The sequence below is a fragment of the Ranitomeya imitator genome, chromosome 1, assembly GCF_032444005.1.
Source record: "Ranitomeya imitator isolate aRanImi1 chromosome 1, aRanImi1.pri, whole genome shotgun sequence".
Taxonomy (NCBI): Eukaryota; Metazoa; Chordata; class Amphibia; order Anura; family Dendrobatidae; genus Ranitomeya; species Ranitomeya imitator.
The window spans coordinates 86,983,018-86,998,858 of NC_091282.1; the positions used below are offsets into that span (position 1 = coordinate 86,983,018).

General features: G+C 44.3%; 1 protein-coding gene across 1 annotated transcript in view; it reads left to right on the forward strand.

Moving 5' to 3' along the window:
- The window catches only part of HCN1 (hyperpolarization activated cyclic nucleotide gated potassium channel 1), a 539,017-nt gene that overhangs the window by 243,380 nt on the left and 279,796 nt on the right, over nt 1-15,841 (forward strand). The gene's annotated exons all lie outside the window — the stretch shown is intronic.

The following is a 15,841-nucleotide window of genomic DNA, read 5'->3' on the forward strand; positions in this document are numbered from 1 at the left end:
CTGGAAGAGCAATGGCACCAAATCAGAGGAGGAAGGCAATTTAGACAAGGGTACCAAATGGACCATCTTAGAAAAGCGATCACAGACCACCCAAATGACTGACATCTTTTGAGAAACGGGAAGATCAGAAATAAAATCCATAGAGATATGTGTCCAAGGCCTCTTCGGGACCAGCAAGGGCAAAAGCAACCCACTGGCATGAGAACAGCAGGGCTTAGCCCGAGCACAAATCCCACAGGACTGCACAAAAGTACGCACATCCCGCGACAGAGACGGCCACCAAAAGGATCTAGCCACTAACTCTCTGGTACCAAAGATTCCAGGATGACCAGCCAACACCGAACAATGAACCTCAGAGATAACTTTATTGGTCCACCTATCAGGGACAAACAGTCTCTCCGCTGGACAACGATCAGGTTTATTAGCCTGAAATTTTTGCAGCACCCGCCGCAAATCAGGGGAGATGGCAGACACAATTACTCCTTCCTTGAGGATACCCGCCGGCTCAGACAAACCCGGAGAGTCGGGCACAAAACTCCTAGACAGAGCATCCGCCTTCACATTTTTAGAGCCCGGAAGGTACGAAATCACAAAGTCAAAACGGGCAAAAAACAGCAACCAACGAGCCTGTCTAGGATTCAACCGCTTTTGCAGACTCAAGATAAGTCAAGTTCTTATGATCAGTCAATACCACCACGCGATGCTTAGCTCCTTCAAGCCAATGACGCCACTCCTCGAATGCCCACTTCATGGCCAGCAACTCTCGGTTGCCCACATCATAATTTCGCTCAGCAGGCGAAAACTTCCTGGAAAAAAAAGCGCATGGTTTCATCACTGAGCAATCAGAACCTCTCTGCGACAAAACAGCCCCTGCCCCAATCTCAGAAGCATCAACCCCGACCTGGAACGGAAGAGAAACATCTGGTTGACACAACACAGGGGCAGAAGAAAAACTACGCTTCAACTCTTGAAAAGCTTCCACAGCAGCAGAAGACCAATTGACCAAATCAGCACCCTTCTTGGTCAAATCGGTCAATGGTTTGGCAATACTAGAAAAATTGCAGATGAAGCGACGATAAAAATTAGCAAAGCCCAGGAACTTTTGCAGACTTTTCAGAGATGTCGGCTGAGTCCAATCATGGATGGCTTGAACCTTAACAGGATCCATCTCGATAGTAGAAGGGGAAAAGATGAACCCCAAAAATGAAACCTTCTGCACACCAAAGAGACACTTTGATCCCTTTACAAACAAAGAATTAGCACCCAGGACCTGAAAAACTGTTCTGACCTGCTTCACATGAGACTCCCAATCATCCGAGAAGATCAAAATGTCATCCAAGTACACAATCAGGAATTTATCCAGGTACTCTCGGAAGATGTCATGCATAAAGGACTGAAACACTGATGGAGCATTGGCAAGTCCGAATGGCATCACTAGATACTCAAAATGACCCTCGGGCGTATTAAATGCAGTTTTCCATTCATCTCCTCGCCTGATTCGCACCAGATTATACGCACCACGAAGATCTATCTTGGTGAACCAACTAGCCCCCTTAATCCGAGCAAACAAATCAGATAACAATGGCAAGGGGTACTGAAATTTAACCGTGATCTTATTTAGAAGGCGGTAATCTATACAAGGTCTCAGCGAACCATCCTTCTTAGCTACAAAAAAGAACCCTGCTCCTAATGGTGACGATGACGGGCGAATATGCCCCTTCTCCAGGGATTCCTTCACATAACTGCGCATAGCGGCGTGCTCAGGCACGGATAAATTAAACAGTCGACCTTTTGGGAATTTACTACCAGGAATCAAATTGATTGCACAATCACAATCCCTATGCGGAGGTAGGGCATCGGACTTGGGCTCATTAAATACATCCCGGTAATCAGACAAGAACTCTGGAACCTCAGAAGGGGTGGATGACGAAATCGACAGAAATGGAACATCACCATGTACCCCCTGACAACCCCAGCTGGACACCGACATGGATTTCCAATCTAATACTGGATTATGGGCTTGTAGCCATGGCAACCCCAACACGACCACATCATGCAGATTATGCAACACCAGAAAGCGAATAACCTCCTGATGTGCAGGAGCCATGCACATGGTCAGCTGGGTCCAGTATTGAGGCTTATTCTTGGCCAAAGGCGTGGCATCAATTCCTCTCAATGGAATAGGACACTGCAAGGGCTCTAAGAGAAACCCACAACGCTTAGCATACTCCAAGTCCATCAAATTCAGGGCAGCGCCTGAATCCACAAATGCCATGACAGAATACGATGACAAAGAGCAGATCAAAGTAACGGACAGAAGAAATTTTGACTGTACCGTACCAATGGTGGCAGACCTAGCGAACCGCTTAGTGCGCTTAGGACAATCAGAGATAGCATGAGTGGAATCACCACAGTAGAAACACAGCCCATTCAGACGTCTGTGTTCTTGCCGTTCAACTCTGGTCAAAGTCCTATCGCACTGCATAGGCTCAGGTTTAAGCTCAGGTAATACCGCCAAATGGTGCACAGATTTACGCTCACGCAAGCGTCGACCGATCTGAATGGCCAAAGACATAGACTCTTTCAAACCAGCAGGCATAGGAAATCCCACCATGACATCCTTAAGGGCTTCAGAGAGACCCTTTCTGAACATAGCTGCCAGCGCAGATTCATTCCATTGAGTGAGCACGGACCACTTTCTAAATTTCTGACAATATACCTCTATCTCATCCTGACCCTGACAAAGAGCCAGCAAATTTTTCTCTGCCTGATCCACTGAATTAGGTTCATCGTACAGTAATCCGAGCGCCAGGAAAAACGCATCGATATTACTCAATGCAGGATCTCCTGGCGCAAGAGAAAATGCCCAGTCCTGAGGTTCGCCGCGCAAAAAAGAAATAACAATCAAAACCTGTTAAACTGGATCACCAGAGGAGCGAGGTTTCAAGGCCAGAAATAATTTACAATTATTTTTGAAACTCAGAAACTTAGTTGTATCTCCAAAAAACAACTCAGGAATAGGAATTCTTGGTTCTAACATAGATTTCTGATCAATAGTGTCTTGAATCTTTTGTACTCTTGCCGAGAGCTGATCCACAGATGAAGACAGACTTCTAATGTCCATCGCTACACCTGTGTACTGAACCACCCAAATGTCTAGGGGGAAAAAAGGCAAAACACAGTGCAAAGAAAAAAAAATGGTCTCAGAACTTCTTTTTTCCCTCTATTGAGAATCATTAGTACTTTTGACTTCCTGTACTGTTATGAAAGGCAATTCAGTACTACAATGGACATAGCGGTCAGAGCACATACAGTGATCTGACAATAACCCAAAATCATAGAACGAGCTCTGAGACGTGGGAACTCTGCAGACCGCAATCCCTAATCCTCTCCAAACAACACTAGAGGCAGCCGTGGATTGCGCCTAACTCTGCCTATGCAACTCGGCACAGCCTGAGAAACTAACTAGCCTGAAGATAGAAAATAAGCCTACCTTGCCTCAGAGAAATACCCCAAAGGAAAAGGCAGCCCCCCACATATAATAACTGTGAGTTAAGATGAAAAGACAAACGTAGAGATGAAATAGATTCAGCAAAGTGAGGCCCGACTTTCTTAACAGATCGAGGATAGAAAAGGTAACTTTGCGGTTTACACAAAACCCTAAAGAAAACCACGCAAAGGGGGCAAAAAGACCCTCCGTACCGAACTAACGGCACGGAGGTACACCCTTTGCGTCCCAGAGCTTCCAGCAACAAATTAGACAAGCTGGACAGAAAAAATAGCAAACAAATAGCAAAGAAGAACTTAGCTATGCAGAGCAGCAGGCCACAGGAATGATCCAGGGAAAAGCAAGTCCAACACTGGAACATTGACAGGAAGCCAGGATCAAAGCATTAGGTGGAGTTAAGTAGAGAAGCACCTAACGACCTCACCAGATCACCTGAGGGAGGAAACTCAGAAGCCGCAGTACCACTTCCCTCCACCAACAGAAGCTCACAGAGAGAATCAGCCGAAGTACCACTTGTGACCACAGGAGGGAGCTCTGCCACAGAATTCACAACAATTAACCCTTTATTACCCCATATCCCACCTCTACAAGGGAGTGGGAAGAGAGTGGCTAAGTGCCAGAATAGGTGCATCTTACAGATGTGCCTTTTCTGGGGTGGCTGGGGGCAGATATTTTTAGCCAGGGGGGTAGGGGCAATATCCATGGTCCCTCTCTAGGCTATTAATATCTGCCCTCAGTCACCGGCTTTACCACTCTGGCAGAAAAAATTGAGCGGGAGCCCACGCCAATTTTTTCCGTGATTTAACCCTTTATTTTAACAGCCACCAATTTTTACACGCAGACACTTCTTACATTAGTAGTCAGGAATATGTAATAAAAGAAGGGATATGAAATGGTTTACTGTATGTAAACTATGTCTCATATCCTGTCGGGTTTGAGAAGGAGATAGGAAAAGCTGGCAATTGAATTAACGGGTTTTCTGCTATCTAGTGCTGAATTAAATATAAATATATATGTATAGGTGTCTCACTGACATATATATGTATATATACCTATTCTATGTGTATATATCTATTCTATCTTTTCTATTCTAATCGGTCAGTGTGATTTTACTGTACACAGCACTGATTTGCCGGCTTTTCAAACGACACCGGTGCGTAAAAATCGGACAGCAATACGGATGTCATACGGATGTTGTGATAAAAAAACGCATTAAAATCGCATAACACTTGCATGGCAATCGCATGTCGTAAATTGGACCGTTTTTTTTCTCTCAAGTGGAAAAGAGACCTTAAAGGGTTATTCTCATCATAGAGCTTTATGGTACTGGGACTTGCTTCTTTCTCCAGAACAGCATATAAATGAATAGAGAAAGCAGTACAAATATGGTTGCCCTCTTCTTAATTTTTTGCCTTGGTGTGGTAACTGGTGACAGCCTAGCCAAGCAGTACCCTATTTGTGGAATGCAATGGATAGGCTTTAAATGTCAATGAAACCGCTGAAACTTTCTTTAACAGCCTGCTTGTGATACCTACAACCCTACTGAATTTCCTGGTGAAAAATGTAAGAGAAGGGGTGATAAAAACAGCTGAAAAGAATGATCAATTATATTCATAAAGTAAAGTATAATATAAGAAGTTCTATACAGTAAATAAAAAGTAAAAACTAGAAAAAAACAAGCCATAAACTAAAAACCACACAAACACAATTTATCATTGATTCAGACAGAATGCTCTATGTAAACAGCATGAAAATGTTCTGAATTCTTGTTGTCGTCTCGTCTCAGGCCTCATATTCATAATTTAAAGGCATCTTTAATCAGAAACCAAGGACACATTTATATAAAAAAATACATTTATTTAATAGCATAGCAGATAATGCTCAGCTTGGGCTCTCATGGTTTGTAATTGCAGATTTCTACTAATATATGCCGTGAGTCATGTTAACTGTGATGTTGCTATTATTTAATCTCACTACGTTTGATGGAAATGTATTTTTAGAAGGCAAACTCTTTATTCTTCGTGTCAATAGAGAACTGTATGTTGTCCATGTGAGCGATGCCCCACAGCCGACAACGCTGCCTTCAGCAGATACTCTCTAGCCCTGATCTGTGTGTGATGGCCTCCTCACTAATACAGCATATAACAGTGCCCAGCAGATGGCATAGGAATGATGACGCCAGTCTTAAAACGATTCGCACACAAAAAAGATGAGACAAAAAGGATGCAGACTTACCCCTTTAATTTGGCGATACCTTGTGGCAGAAATTGATACCTATACATGCATTCAGGCGTAGATTTATGCTATAATTTGCACCAATTTCTGGTGTAAGATTTACTAAACTGCCTGATCGGTGGTGGCCTCCCCTCCTCTGCTTGACTACGAAGGAGGCACCATTGCTGGTGCTGTGGGCCGGTTCTGACTTGTCTTCTCCCTGATACCCCGCTGACATGTGCCTGTTGTGCCTTGTGATGCGTTCTGTACTCACTTGTCATTTGGGAGTCCTTGTTACCTCCCCTTTATTGGGACCGGAAACAGCTGCACACATAACTGGAGACATTTGGTCCTGTTCAACAGATTTGGCTTTACTGTGTAATTCGGATACATACAAAATGAGACAGAGACCCCTCCGGTTGGTCTTCCCTTTGCCCAGTTTACTATCACTTCCTTCCTCATTCTGCCCCCCGCCTCAACATACCCTGTTGGCTCCAGTGTCTTCTTATCCGGCATTACAGCGTCCCTGAGGCCCACCACCTTTCCCTCTCGCTGTGACTTGACCGTCCTCTTCCACTTAAGGGAAAAAGAGCCTTGGAATCCGATGTCTGTTCTTGGCCCTTGGCCCTGGACCGCTTCTGTGAGGTAAAATGTATTCTTTAAACAGACAGGAAAATGTTTTACCTCACCAAAAGAATCTGTTGTGATCCCTTGCTGTCCTGTCTGTATACTTTTTTGCCTCCTCCCCTGCCCAGGAGTTGTTGTATGATCAGACCATGTTCCTGCACGGTCAGACACGGTCAGACACGGCCATTACACTGTACACAGCAGGGGCACATTTATAAGATTATCTCAGCACAGGAATATTTTTTTAACGCATCCACTTGTGGAAATTATTTTTATTCCTGGAGCTATTGAGTAAAGTGTACTTTGTTTGTGGGGAAAACCCCTTTAACATCACTCTGAACAAGTGACTTGAGTATTTTCAGCCTTTTCTAAGAATAATTATAGATATATACAAATAAAAATATTGTTAAACAATGATATTTCTAATGTCCAAATACTTTGTTTAAGGCCACATTCGCACATTCAGTATTTGGTCAGTATTTTACCTCAGTATTTGTAGGCCAAAACCAGGAGTGGGTGAAAAGTGCAGAAGTGGTGACGTGTTTCTATTATACTTTTCCTCTGATTGTTCCTGGTTTTGGCTTTAGGCCGGTTTCACACGTCAGTGGCTCCGGTACGTGTGGTGACAGTTTCCTCACGTACCGGAGACACTGACTCACGGAGACACATTGAAATCAATGTGTCTCTGCACATGTCAGCGTGTTTTGACGGACCGTGTGTCCGTGTGCAAAACACGGAGACATGTCAGTGTTCGTGGGAGCGCACGGATTACACGGACTCATTAAAGTCAATGGGTCCGTGTAAAACACGTACCGCACGCGGACACTGTCCGTGTGCAGTCCGTGTGCCATGCAGGAGACAGCGCTACAGTAAGCGCTGTCTCCCCAACGTGGTGCTGAAGCCGCCATTCATATCTTTTTTCCAGCAGCGTTCGCTGGAGAGAAGATATGAAAAATCCTTTTTTTTTTTTTTTTTTAATCCTGTTTAAAATAAAGATCCGGTACCGGAATTATCTGGACGTGTGAGACTGGCCTTACAAATACTGAGTGTGTGAATGTGGCCTAAAAGTTCTTCTAGTGATGCCCCTGTAATCCTTGCTGCCAACTTTACCGTGCTGTGGTAGACACTGTTACACGTTGCGGCTACTAATGAATATGGAGTTTGTTGGGGACACCGATTGGCTTTTACAGGCTTCCTACATGTTGATGGCATAAAAAAGAGTTAACCAAGAATCCATCTGTGAGCGCATTCAGATGAGGAGTTTGTAACTCTTTTATCTGTATTTTTCTGAATTCCTTTGCACTGATTTATGACCTGTGACCACATAAAAAAATGAACCTCAACTTTGATGTGGTTATAAATGAGCTCAGAGAAGCTCAGAGGAAGACAGATAAGAATTACAAATTTACTGTCAGAATAAGCTCACTGACAGTTACTCAGTTAACTCTTTCTGCAGCCAGAAATGCGCGGAGAAACAAAGATCCTGTAAGTATTTTTTTTTTTTTTTTTGCTGAAACAGAATTGCAAAAATGATGCTTTCGAAGATGTTCAAAGCCCTAAAATAACATTACCATTTTTGTTGCATGCCTATTTAAAAAAATGAAGCATAATCCAGCGCCTCTCACACATCGGGAGGTGAGAAGCTCTACAACAGGTTTAACGCGCAGCCAGCCAGTATCGTACCCTATTGTAATCAGTGGGGCATTTGCACTTTACTAGCTGGGAGTGATAGGCGTCCCGATGCAGGAGTACGACCTGCTATATAACTCCATACTCACTTATAAGCTAGCAGCGGTTCATGGTTGCGCAAATCTGTGAGGAAATCAGTAAAAACCTGCAACAGGAATTGAGGCACTGATGATGATGTTCGCGATTCCGAGTGATCATTGCACAATGATACAATATCTCTATGCAGTTATTACAGTATATTAGTGATGTTATACAGTGATCAAATAATGATTTTGCACCAGATACCAGCGGCTTTCAACTAAACGTAACTAATTCCTTTTTTTTTCTTAGCTCCGACTTCTGTATTTGTTCACACCAGGGAATAAAAGCAGAAGTTATGGGTATTCTGTACCAGTAATTGCTGTAATGTAATCCTCGCTTCATTAGGCTGTTGGACTGTATATTATTTGGAGCGTGGCAGGAGAAGATTTCTAATTCTATTTCTTTAATTGTTGTCTCATTCAAATAAATGTCTACTTGTATTTTAAAGGTAGGTTGGCGAGCTGAAAAAAACCCCCAGTTTTTCAATTATATTTTATGGAATTGTTAGTTGATGTGAGTGCAGCTACAATGAGGGTCTCTCTCTGTAAGGCTAGGTTCAGATTGCGTTAGTGCAATCCGTTTAGCGCCTAGCGCTAGCGGATTGCGCTAACGCAATGTGTTGTAAAGGGGGTCGCGTTAAACGCCCCCGCTCTCGCAGATCTCTGATCTGCGAGAGCGGGGAACGGACCGCGGGCGCGCCACAGACAGACGCTGCAAGCAGAGTCCGCGGCGCGCCACAAAACACCGGCACATCCCTAGCGCGTGCCGAAAATGGCACGCGCTAGTGATGCGCGTCCCCATTGCTGTTAATGGGCGCACTAACGGACGCGTTGCACGGCGTTAATTTCGCCGTGCAACGCTGTCCGTTAGCGCGGTCCCATTAACAGCAATGGGAACCTAGCCTAAGGCTGTGTGCACACGTTGCATATGTTTCACGTTTTTTCGCTATAAAAACGCGATTAAAAACGCATAAAAATGCATACATATGCATCCCATCAATTATAAACATTCTGCAATTTTTGTGCACATGATGTGTTTTTTTCTGAAAAAAATGCATCACAGTAAAAAACGCATCATGTTCATTAATTTTGTGTATTTTTTTTGCGTTTTTCCCGCTATTTAATGTATTGGGAAGCTCCAGGAACAAAACGCACAAAAAAAGCATCAAAAACGTGCAAAAAACACATCAAAAACGCTAGAAAAACGCGAAAAAAACGCATACATCCTGACGTGTGCACATAGCCTAAGGCCTCACACATCAGTGTGTTAGGTACGTGTGGTGACACTTTTCACACGTACCGGAGACACTGACACCCACAGACCCTGACACAGGTAGACACATTCAAGTGAATGGGTCTGTGCACATGTCAGTATGTTTCCATGGATCATGTGTCCAAGTGACGTAGACATGTCGGTTTTTTATCTGCAGCACAGGCCACAAAATGTCCTGCACACAGATGACACACTGAGATGTCATCTGTGTTACACGTACCAGCGCCTGAGAAGCAGCGCTACAGTAATCACTGTTCCCCGGCCCCGGGTGTTGAAGACGGGTCCCATCATTCTCCCCTGCTCTGCCAGCAATCAGCGTAAGCAGGGGACAATGATAAGAGTTATATTCAAGTGATCACAATGAGAGCAGGCAGCGGCTAATGGGACTATTACTCCCATCAACCCACACCTGCTGTCGCTAAAAACAGTGACAGCAGGAGCAGCTGATGGGAGTATTCATCACCAGCTGCCTGCGCTGTAAATAAATAAAATATCTGGAGTGGGTTCCCCTGTAATTTCTTAACCAGCCAGGCAAAACTGACAGCTGGGGGCTGCAACCCTCAGCTGTCAGCTTCAGCAAGGCAGATTATCAAGTATAGAGCGTTACCCACACTTTTTTTTTTAAATTATTTAAATAAATAATTTAAAGGGATCCTGTCACCTGAATTTGGCAGGACCGGTTTTCGGTTATATGGGCGGAGTTTTGGGGTGTTTGATTCACTCTTTCCTTACCCGCTGGCTGCATACTTGCCGCAATATTGGATTGAAGTTCATTCTCTGTCCTCTGAAGTACACGCCTGCGCAAGGCAATCTTGCCTTGCACACGCGCAGTATGCTTTGCACAACTGCGGGCAAAGCTGAAAAGCATTAGTGCGCATGCGCTGGGGCACTATGTCCTGGAACACAGCAAAATACTTCTGGGACATAGTACGCCGGCGCATGCGCACTAATGCTTTTCGGCTTTGCCCGCAGCTGGGCAAAGCATACTGCGCATGAGCAAGGTAAGATTGCCTTGCACAGGCATGTACAGTACTATGGAGGACAGAGAATGAACTTCAATCCAATATTGCGGCCAGCATGCAGCCAGCGGGTAAGGAAAGGGTGAATCAAACACCCAAAAACTCCGCCCATATGACCGAAAACCGGTCCCGCCAAATTCAGGTGACATGTTCCCTTTAAAAATACGGCGTTGGGTCTCCCCCCTTTTTGACAACCAGCCTTGCTAGAGCTCACAGTTGGGGGGGCTGGTATTCACAGGTTGGTATTGCAATATTACTACATTTGCACTAGGAGAGTATATGTTTACAAGATCTTCCAATACTGTATACTTATGTAATTTGTTGAACTGCCTCTTACAGCAACCCCTTATTCCCCGGCTTCTATTGTGGATCCTATCTTTTCCTTCCTCAATAATTTTTGAGTATAAGATTATGCATGTTGCTTATCATTGTATCAATAAAATCATGTTTAATTTTTGAAGTCAGCCCTCCAATTATCTTTATTTATATTCCTTATACAGGATATTTACTTATTACTCGTCTTTATACTTTCCTAAATGTTTTTCTTAAGATATATATATACACTATATATATGTACTGTATGTATATATATACACTAGATGGTGGCCCGATTCTAGAATATGTATGTATGTGTGTACGTCGCGCTGTGAGTGGGGGTTAAATTCCGCGCCAATTTCGCTGATTGGTCGTGCCCGGCTGGCCAATCAGCAAAGCGTGGTTCAAATCTGGCACCAATTCGCGGCCGGACTGTGCCTGTCGCTGATTGGTCGCGGCCGGCCGGGCACAACCAATGACCGAAGTGGTGTTTAAATATCGTGCCAATATCGCTGATTGGTTGCGGCCGGCCGGGCATGACCACTGACCGAAGCGATGTTTAAATACCGCGCCAATCGCTGATTGGTCGCGGCCAGCCATGCCAGCCAGCCACATAGTATATAGCAGCCACGTAGTATATAACACAGCCCACACAGTAAATAACAGAGCCTCGACCAATCAGCGACTTGGGATTTCCGTGACAGACAAACAGACAAACCGACGGAAGTGCCCTTAGACGATTATATATATACTAGATGGTGGCCCGATTCTAACGCATCGGGTATTCTAGAATATGCATGTCCACGTAGTATATTGCACAGCCCACGTAGTATATTGCCCAGCCACGTAGTATATTGCCCAGCCACGTAGTATATTGCCCAGTCACGTAGTATATTGCCCAGTCACATAGTATATTGCACAGCGCACGTAGTATATTGCCCAGCCACGTAGTATATTGCCCAGCCACGTAATATATTGCCCAGTGACGTAGTATATTGGCCAGCCACGTAGTATATTGCCCAGTTACGTAGTATATTGCCCAACCACGTAGTATATTGCCCAGCCACGTAGTATATTGCCCAACCACGTAGTATATCGCCCAGTGATGTAGTATATCGCCCAGTGACGTAGTACATTGCCCAGCCACGTAGTATATTGCCCAGTCACGTAGTATATTGCCCAGCCACGTAGTATATTGCCCAGTCACGTAGTATGTTGCCCAGTCACGTAGTATATTGCACAGTGACGTAGTATACAGCACAGACACCTAGTATATTGCCCAGCCACGTAGTATATTGCCCAGTCACGTAGTATGTTGCACAGCCACGTAGTATATTGCACAGCCACGTAGTATACAGCACAGACACCTAGTATATTGCCTAGTCATGTAGTATATTGGCCAGTCACATAGTATATTGCCCAGCCACGTATGTAACAGGTTAAAAAAGACTTAAAATAAAAAATAAACATATACTCACCTTCCGAGGGCCCCCTGTAGTCCTGGCGCCTGTGTGCGGTGCACGCCGCAGCTTCCGGTCCCAGGGTTGGTATGAGCGCAGCATCAATAGTAAAATGTTGGTCACGCAGGGTTAATAGCTGCGTTAATGGAGTGCGTTACACCACGGTCCATTAACGCTGGCATTAACCCTGTGTGAGCGCTGACTGGAGGAGAGTATGGAGCGGGCACTGACTGCGGGGAGGAAGGAGCGGCCATTTTGCCGGCGGGCTGTGACCGTCGCTGATTGGTCATGGCAATGGCCGTGGGCGTTTTGCCACGACCAATCAGCGACTTGGATTTCCATGACAGACAGAGACCGCGACCAATGAATATCAGTGACAGACAGACAGAAGGACAGACAGAAAGCATCGGGTACTTAAAGGGAATGTGTCATCAGAAAATGATGTATTATGAATACATTTTTATGTTACATTTATTTAAAAAAATACATCTAAATCTTGCAGTTTGTACAATGGCCACAAGATTTAACATTAGACTTATACTTCTTGCCCTGTACACACGAGTTTTCATCAGCCTCATGATCATCACAGACAATAAAGGTATAATAAATAGTGATGAGCGAGTGTTCTCGTTGCTTGGGTTTTCCCGAGCACGCCCGGGTGGTCTCCGAGTATTTGTAACTGCTCAGAGATTTAGTTTTCATCACCGCAGCAGCATGATTTGCGGCTACTAGACAGTTTGAACACATGTGGGGATTCCCTAGCAACCAGGCAACCCCCACATGTACTCAGGGTGGCTAATAGCTGTAAATCATGCAGCTGCAGTGACGAACACTAACAAATACTCCGAGACCACCCGAGTGTGCTTGGGAAAACCTGAGCAACGAGTAAAAACTTTCATTTTTTTTATATACAGCTGATAACACAGGATCCACCAATCAGAATATGTGATGTCACATCTCACCTGCCCCGCCTCTTTGCACAATGACGTTTGCCCAAATTAGAGTATGCACAGATTATACGTCTATACAAATGGGGTCTGAGTATTGCTGCTAACGTCCATGAAGCAGAAGTGAAATGTAATATTAGCCCTTTTGACCAGTTTAAATAGTGCAATATTTTTTTTAATACCGAAAGTGATATGAAAAATTGTAAAATATATGAAAATATAAAAAGTGAATTTAAAATAAAAAGGAGGCTTAAACGATAGGTCATTTTTGGATGACATGTAGCCTTTAAAAGCGTAATAATTGTTTACAGTTTGTTTTCTGAGCAAAGCAACAATCAATATGACCTGAACTAAAAAAAGGCATCAATCAATGATTGGAAAGGAAAGTTTAAGGATGTTTCAGTAACCAGAATTGAAGTGGTATAAACAGTTCAGCTATAAGTCTGTCAGGCAAGATTCTGCATTTGTGAGTGTTATTATGTTACTATAGCAAAACACACACAATAGTATCAATGGACAATATTCGCGACTTGAGACGCCGTATATTAAAAGTGTTTTAACTATTCTGGTGTTTAAAGGTAACCTTTTATGTCCTAAAATGCAATTTACCTGCAGATATAGGGTTAATCTGGAGGTAAATAGCATTACAATCCCATCTGGCTACTTTACTGCAGATACAGGGAGAAAAGGAAGTTATTTCTCCCTGCAGCCGCTCACTACCAGTCATTGGCGCTGTTCAGGAAGTGATTATAGTCACCACTCGCTATTCAATGAGCGCAGCTGTAACGACACACTGGAACATTGATTGACAGCCTGCTCTGCAGACACACTACACACACACACACACACATGCTGCACACACACACACTGCACACAAACGCACACAAACGCTGCACACGCACACTGCACACACACTGCACACACCTCACACAAACGCTGCACACACACACTGCACACAAATACTGCACACACACGCTGCACACAAATGCTGCACACACACACTGCACACAAACGCTGCACACACACGCTGCACACAAATGCTGCACACACACTGCACACAAACGCTGCACACACACACTGCACACAAATACTGCACACACACGCTGCACACAAATGCTGCACACACACACTGCACACAAATGCTGCACAGGCATGCTGCACACACACACTGCACACAAACGCTGCACACACACACTGCACACAAATGCTGCACACACACACTGCACACACACGCTGCACACACACGCTGCACACAAATGCTGCACACACACACTGCACACAAACGCTGCACACACACACTGCACACAAATACTGCACACACACGCTGCACACAAATGCTGCACACACACACTGCACACAAATGCTGCACAGGCATGCTGCACACACTGCACACTGTTGATATAGGAAGCTATTGATTGCAGTTATTTATTCCAAAGGGTGCGCAACCAAAGATTAAGTTGAGGGTGCCAACAATTTTGTTCGGTCCATTTTGGGGGTTTTGTGTGAAATTGTGGCCAATTTGCCTTTTTCTCTTTTTTTTGTAATGTTCCAGTACACAGAAAATAAACGTGTATAACAAAACTTGTAATTGCAATAATTTTCTGGGAAAAATACTTCATTTTCTGTAACAATTTTAAGGCTATGTGCACACGACGCGGATTTGCTTTGGATACACAGCGAATCCGCAGCTGCGGGTCCGCAGCAGTTTCCCATGAGTTTACAGTACAATGTAAACCTATGGGAAACCAAAAACGCTGTGCCAATGCTGCAGAAAAAAAAACGCTTGGAAACGCAGCGGTTTACATTCCGCAGCATGTCAATTCTTTGTGCGGATTCCGCAGCGGTTGTACACCTGCTCCATAATAGAAAACCGCAGGTGTAAAACCGCAGTGGAATCTGCACAAAAACCGCGGTAAATCCACGGTAAATCCGCTATCAATCCGCAGGAAAAACGCTGTGTTTTTGCCCTGCAGATTTATCAAATCCGCTGCGGAAAAATCCGCAAAGGACAATTCTACGTGTGCACATACCCTAAGGGTGCCAACACATTCGGCCATGACTCTATATTGAAAAGCAAAACAGTCAGTAGATACAGATCAAACAGCATCTATTTAGGTTCAGATTAGTGTGTAGCTCTTTTATAGTACACACAATGACACAAGTATTGGGACACACATAACCTACAGGAGCTATGATAGTTCATTTTATATCTATAAGCATTAATATAGAGCTGGCAAATAAAGCAGAGAGGACAGACCAGAGACAGTTGGTAGGTTTGCTTTACACCACTCCATCTTGCACTTATCCTTGTACTTGGTGATGTAAGGCTGCATGCAGCTGCTCTACCATGAAGATCCCGGTGGGGGCGCAATATTTGTGCTGATGTTAATTCCAGAGGCAGTTTGGACTTTGCAATGAGGGCAGATTGTGGATGACTTTTCTACCCTCTGCTCATCAGCACTCAGTGACCCCTGCAATGTTATGTGGTCTCCACTTCGTGGCTGAGTTCTTGCGGTTCCTTCCACCTTTCAATAATATCGCTCACAGGTAATGGCGGAAGATTTAAGAGGGAAGAAATGTCATGTGACTTGTTACACCAGTGGCTCCTATTACAGGACCGCCCTGTTACCAGTGAGCTCTTTACCACCTGCCATTTTGTCACATGTCAGTAAAGGCAGATGCCATGTCAAGTGGCTGTATTTAATGCAC